The sequence below is a fragment of the Hirundo rustica genome, unplaced genomic scaffold (assembly GCF_015227805.2).
Source record: "Hirundo rustica isolate bHirRus1 unplaced genomic scaffold, bHirRus1.pri.v3 scaffold_464_arrow_ctg1, whole genome shotgun sequence".
NCBI classification, from domain to species: Eukaryota; Metazoa; Chordata; class Aves; order Passeriformes; family Hirundinidae; genus Hirundo; species Hirundo rustica.
The window spans coordinates 3,703-9,048 of NW_026690509.1; the positions used below are offsets into that span (position 1 = coordinate 3,703).

Genomic DNA, 5,346 nt, shown 5'->3' on the forward strand with positions numbered 1-5,346 from the left:
CTATAGGGACCTATAGGGGCCTATAGGGGACATACGGGGGCTATAGGGGACATACGGGGGCTATAGGGGACGCGGGGGCCACAACGGACACCCCGGAGTTCCCGGGGCTACGGGGAGCACTGGGACCATCGGGGACACCCCGGGGGGGGGGGGGGGGACACGCGGCCAGGAGGGGGCGTGGCCGAGCTCACCTGGGCGGGGGGGCGTGGCCGACCTTGGCAGCCACCTGGTCCCGCTCCTGCTCCGCCCGGCGCCGGGAATGCTGGGCCAGCTGCACGGCCTGTGGGCGGGGCCAGCACGGACACACCCCCGTTAGCCACGCCCACCCAATGCCCACGCCCGTGGCAATGCCCACGCCCATGGCCACGCCCATCTCTGCACCCACTACCATCTACATAGCCACGCCCACTCATAGCCACGCCCGCTGGCTGCTTTAGCCCTGCTCGTTATTCCTTAGCCACGCCTCCAGATGCAATAGCCCCTCCCATTGGTCATTAGCCCGACCCATTCATCCTTAGCCCCACCCACAGGCTGTTATAGCCCTGCCCATTGGTCCTTAGCCCCACCCATGGGCTGTTATAGCCCCTCCCATTCATCCTTAGCCCCACCCACAGACTGTTATAGCCCCTCCCATTGGTCCTTAGCCCCACCCACAAGCTGTTATAGCCCCTCCCATTCATCCTTAGCCCCACCCACAAGCTGTTATAGCCCCTCCCATTGGTCCTTAGCCCCACCCACAGACTGTTATAGCCCCTCCCATTCATCCTTAGCCCCACCCACAGACTGTTATAGCCCCTCCCATTGGTCCTTAGCCCCACCCACAGGCTGTTATAGCCCCTCCCATTGGTCCTTAGCCCCACCCACAGGCTGTTATAGCCCCTCCCATTGGTCCTTAGCCCCACCCACAGACTGTTATAGCCACTCCCATTGGTCCTTAGCCCCACCCATGGGCTGTTATGGCCCCTCCCATTGGTCTTTAGCCCCACCCATTGTCCATAGCCACGCCCACAGGCTGTCTTAGCCTTGCCCATAGGTTCTTAGCCCCGCCCATTATCTGTAGCCACGCCCACAGACTGTTAGAGCCACTCCCATCAGTCATCAGCCCCGCCCATTGACCATAGCCCCGCCCATTGGCTGTAGCCCCGCCCCTCGCCTTAGCCCCGCCCACCTGGCGCAGCCGCTCCAGCTCCGCCCCCCGGGCCTGGCACCGCGACTCCGCCTCCTGCGCCCGGAGCTCCGCCCCCGCCTTGGCAGCGCGAGCGGCCTCCAGCTCCGCCCACAGCAGCTGCCCCGCCTCCTGCAGAGGGGCGGGGTCAGCGGCTGGCCACGCCCACACGCCTGGCCCCGCCCGCTGCTCCAACAGGCAATCGCCGCCCCACAACCCCAAACCACGCCCCCTTTACCCCACCATAGCCACACCCCCACCCTGACTCCACCCATATCAGGCCCCACCCCCAAATCTCCGCCTCCCCCACAGGCCACACCCCCATAGCCCCCCCCACACCTGACAGAGGCCCCGCCCCCTCTATCCCTGGCCCCGCCCACCTCCTGCAGGCGCAGGCGCTCCTTGGCCCGGTCCAGGGCCCGACTGGCTCCGCCCACCCGCGCCTGGGCTCCGCCCACCGCGATCTCCAGCGCCCGCAGCGCCCCGCCCTCCATCAGGCTCCGCCCACGCTCTGCCGCCAGGCTCCGCCCCAGCGCCGCCACCTGATTGGGCAAGGCGTGATTGACAGCCCGGGGATGATTGACAGCTTCAAACCTGCCCCGCCCTCTCGAGTGATTGACAGCCCCGCGCCCCGCCCTGTTTGAGAGGCGGGGTCAGGCTGTGATTGACAGGTGCTGGCCACGCCCACCTGGTTGCTGAGGTCCCGCAGCTCCTCCTCCAGGTCCCGGCGGTGCTGGGCCTGCGAAGGGGGGGGGGAAATTGGGGGGGGGGGGGAACCCCAAAATCCGGGAATCCCGGAGCAGAGTCAAGGTCGGGGGGGTCCCAGGAGCCCCCAAACTCCGGGGGGTCCCAAGGGTTGGAGGTTCCCCGGATTCCCAGGGGTCCCCAAAAACCTGGGGGGGTCCAGAGGATCCCAGGGCTCTGGGGGACCCCCAAGTGTCCCGGGGGGTCCCGAAGTCTGGGGCGTCTCGGCTCTTTTGGGGGGTCCCAGGGGTCTGAGGGGTCTCTGCTCTTTGGGAGGGTCACAGGTTTTTTGGGGGTCCCTGCTCTTTGGGGGTCCCAGCTCTTTGGGGTGATCCCAGGTTTTTGGGGCTCCCAGGGGCCCAGAGGTCCAGAAGGGTCTGGGGGGGTCCCGGCTCTTTGGGGTGATCCCAGGTTTTTGGGGGTCCCAGAAGCCCAGAGGTCCAGAAGGGTCTGGGGGGGGTCCCGGCTCTTTGGGGTGATCCCAGGTTTTTGGGGGTCCCAGGGGTCTGGGGGTCCCGGGGGCCCAGAGGATCCCAGGGGTCTGGGGGGTCCTGGCTCTTTGGGGGGTCCCGGCTCTTTGGGTTGATCCCAGGTTTTTGGGGTGATCCCAGGTTTTTGGGGGGTCCCAGGGGTCTGAGGGGTCTCTGCTCTTTGGGAGGGTCACAGGTTTTTGGGGGTCCCTGCTCTTTGGGGGTCCCAACTCTAGGGGGGTCCCAGGTTTTGGGGGTCCCAGGGGCCCAGAGGTCCAGAAGGGTCTGGGGGGGTCCCAGCTCTTTGGGGTGATCCCAGGTTTTTGGGGTGATCCCAGTTTTTTTGGGGTCCCAGGTTTTTGGGGGTCCCAGGGGCCCAGAGGATCCCAGGGGTCTGGGGGTTCCCGGCTCTTGGGGGGGATCCCAGGTTTTTGGGGGTCCCAGAATTTTGGGGGGTCCCTGGGATTTTTGGGGGTCCCAGGGGTCTGGGGGAGTCTCAGCTCTTCGGGGGGTCCCAGGGTTTTGGGGATCCCAGGTTTTTGGGGGTCCCAGGGGTCTGGGGTGATCCCAGGTTTTTGGGGTGATCCCAGGTTTTTGGGGTGATCCCAGGTTTTTGGGGGGGTCCCAGGGGTCTGGGGGGTTCCCAGCTCTTTTTGGGGGTCACAGGTTTTTGGAGGTCCCGGGTTTTTGGGGGGTCCAAGCTCTTTGGGGATCCCAGGTTTTGGGGGGGTCCCAGGGTTTTGGGGGGATCCCAGTTTTTGGGGGTCCCAGGGACCAAGGTTTTTTGGGGGTCCAATGTTTTTGGGGGTTCAAGCTCTTTGGTGTGTCCCAGGTTTTTGGGGGGGGGTCCCAGGTTTTTTTTGGGGGGGTCCCTGCTCTTTTGGGATCCCAGGGGTCTGGGGGGTCCCAGTTCTTTGGGGGATCCCAGGTTTTTGGGGTCCCAGCTCTTTGGGGGTCCCCAGCTCTTTGGGGGGCCCCGGGTTTTTGGGGTCCCGGGTTTTTGGGGAGTCCCAGGGGCCCAGAGGTTCCCAGCGATTTTTGGGGGTCACAGGTTTCTGAGGAGCCCTGGTTTTTTGGGGGGGATCCCAGGGGTCTGAGGGGTCCCAGGTTTTTGAGGGGTCCTGGGTTTTTGGGGTCCCAGGCTTTTGGGGGGTCCCAGGTTTTTGGGGGGTCCCAGCTATTTGGGGGGTCCCGGGTTTTGAGGGTGGTCGCAGGTTTTTTGGGGGTCCCAGGTTTGGGGGGTCCCTGGTTTTTGGGGGGTCCCAGCTATTTGGGGGGTCCCGGGTTTGGGGGGGGGGTCTCAGCTCTTTGGGGGGATCCCAGGTTTTTGGGGGGTCCCAGCTCTTTGGGGGGTCCCGGGTTTTGGGGGGGCCCCAGGTTTTTGGAGGGCCCCAGGTTTTTGAGGGGTCCTGGGTTTTTGGGGTCCCAGGCTTTTGGGGGGTCCCACGTTTTTGGGGGGTCCCGGGTTTTGGGGGGGGTCTCAGCCCTTTGGGGGGATCCCAGGTTTTTGGGGGGTCCCGGGTTTTTGGGGTCCCAGGTTTTGGGGGGGTCCCTGGTTTTTGGGGGGGGTCCCTTGTTTTTGGGGGGTTCCCAGCTCTTTGGGGGGGTCCCGGGTTTTTGGGGTGTCCCAGCTCTTTGGAGGGGGTCCCAAGAACCCCCAAATTCTGGGAGCTCCCCCAAATCCGAGAATTCCAGGAGCTTCCCAGGAACCCTGGGGGGGGGTGTCCTATCCATTTTGGGGGGGGGTGTGGTGGGGTCCCCCCCAAAATCCGGATGAGGCTGATGCAGCACTGGGGGGTCCCCAGGGGCTCGGGAGACCCCCGGGAGTTTTGGGGTGAGATCCGCGGACCCCTCAGGGATCTGGGGAGGGATTTGGGGGGCTCGGGGGGGGGGGAGGGGGGGGATGTGTCGGTTCCCACGGCGGGGGGAGGGGCGGCGGTGGCTCCCTGTCCCCGTGTCCGTGTCCCCGTGTCCGTGTCCCCGTGTCGCCGTGTCCGTGTCGCCGTGTCGCCGTGTCCCCGCCCCGTGTCCCCATTCCAGCCCGGGGGCCCCGCTCGGGGGGTGCAGGGGGATGGGGGGGGGGGGTCCCCGGCCGAAGCGGGGGAGGGGCTGGGAGCCCCCCCCCAATGGTGCCACCACCCCCACCCCGGGGGATTTGGGGTGCTCGGGGGTCCCCCGGTGTCACCGGAGCCCCCTCCAAGTGTCACCGGAGTCCCCCAAGTGTCACCTGAGCCCCCTCAAGTGCCACCCGGGCCCCCCAAGTGTCACCTGAGCCCCCCCCCAAGTGTCACCCGGGCCCCCCAAGTGTCACCTGGGCCCCCCCCAAGTGCCACCGGAGCCCCCCAAGTGCCACCCGAGCCCCCCAAGTGTCACCTGAGCCCCCCAAGTGCCACCCAGGCCCCCCAAGTGCCACCGGAGCCCCCCAAGTGCCACCCGAGCCCCCCAAGTGTCACCCGGGCCCCCCAAGTGTCACCTGAGCCCCCCCCAAGTGCCACCCGAGCCCCCCAAGTGCCACCCGAGCCCCCCCAGCCCCTCACCTGCTCCAGCCGGGGGGCGCCGCCCCCTCCGCTCGCCCCCCGCTCCATCACGGCCAGAACTGGGGGGGCTCTGGAGCGCCGGAGACCCTGGGGAGACCCCACCCCAAAAAACCTTCACCGGAGACCCTGGGGAGACCCCACCCCAAAAAACCTTCACTGGAGACCCTGGGGAGACCCCTCCCCAAAAAACCTTCACCGGAGACCCTGGGGAGACCCCACCCCAAAAAACCTTCACTGGAGACCCCACCCCAAAAAACCTTCACTGGAGATTTTGGGGAGACCCCACCCCAAAAAACCTTCACCGGAGATTTTGGGGAGACCCCACCCCAAAAAACCTTCACCGGAGATTTTGGGGAGACCCCTCCCCAAAAAACCTTCACCGGAGATTTTGGGGAGACCCCTCCCCAAAAAACCTTCACTGGAGACCCTG

The 5,346-nt window shown here is 66.0% G+C and overlaps 1 long non-coding RNA gene across 1 annotated transcript; it reads right to left on the reverse strand.

Moving 5' to 3' along the window:
- Window positions 1–1,619: 1,619 nt before the first annotated feature.
- On the reverse strand, window positions 1,620–5,045 carry LOC120748048 (uncharacterized). The gene is made up of 3 exons (XR_005699285.2): window positions 4,917–5,045; window positions 1,854–1,904; window positions 1,620–1,707 (listed from the first exon to the last, which is right to left on the reverse strand). It is a non-coding gene; the product is annotated as an uncharacterized LOC120748048 (long non-coding RNA).
- Window positions 5,046–5,346: the final 301 nt, after the last annotated feature.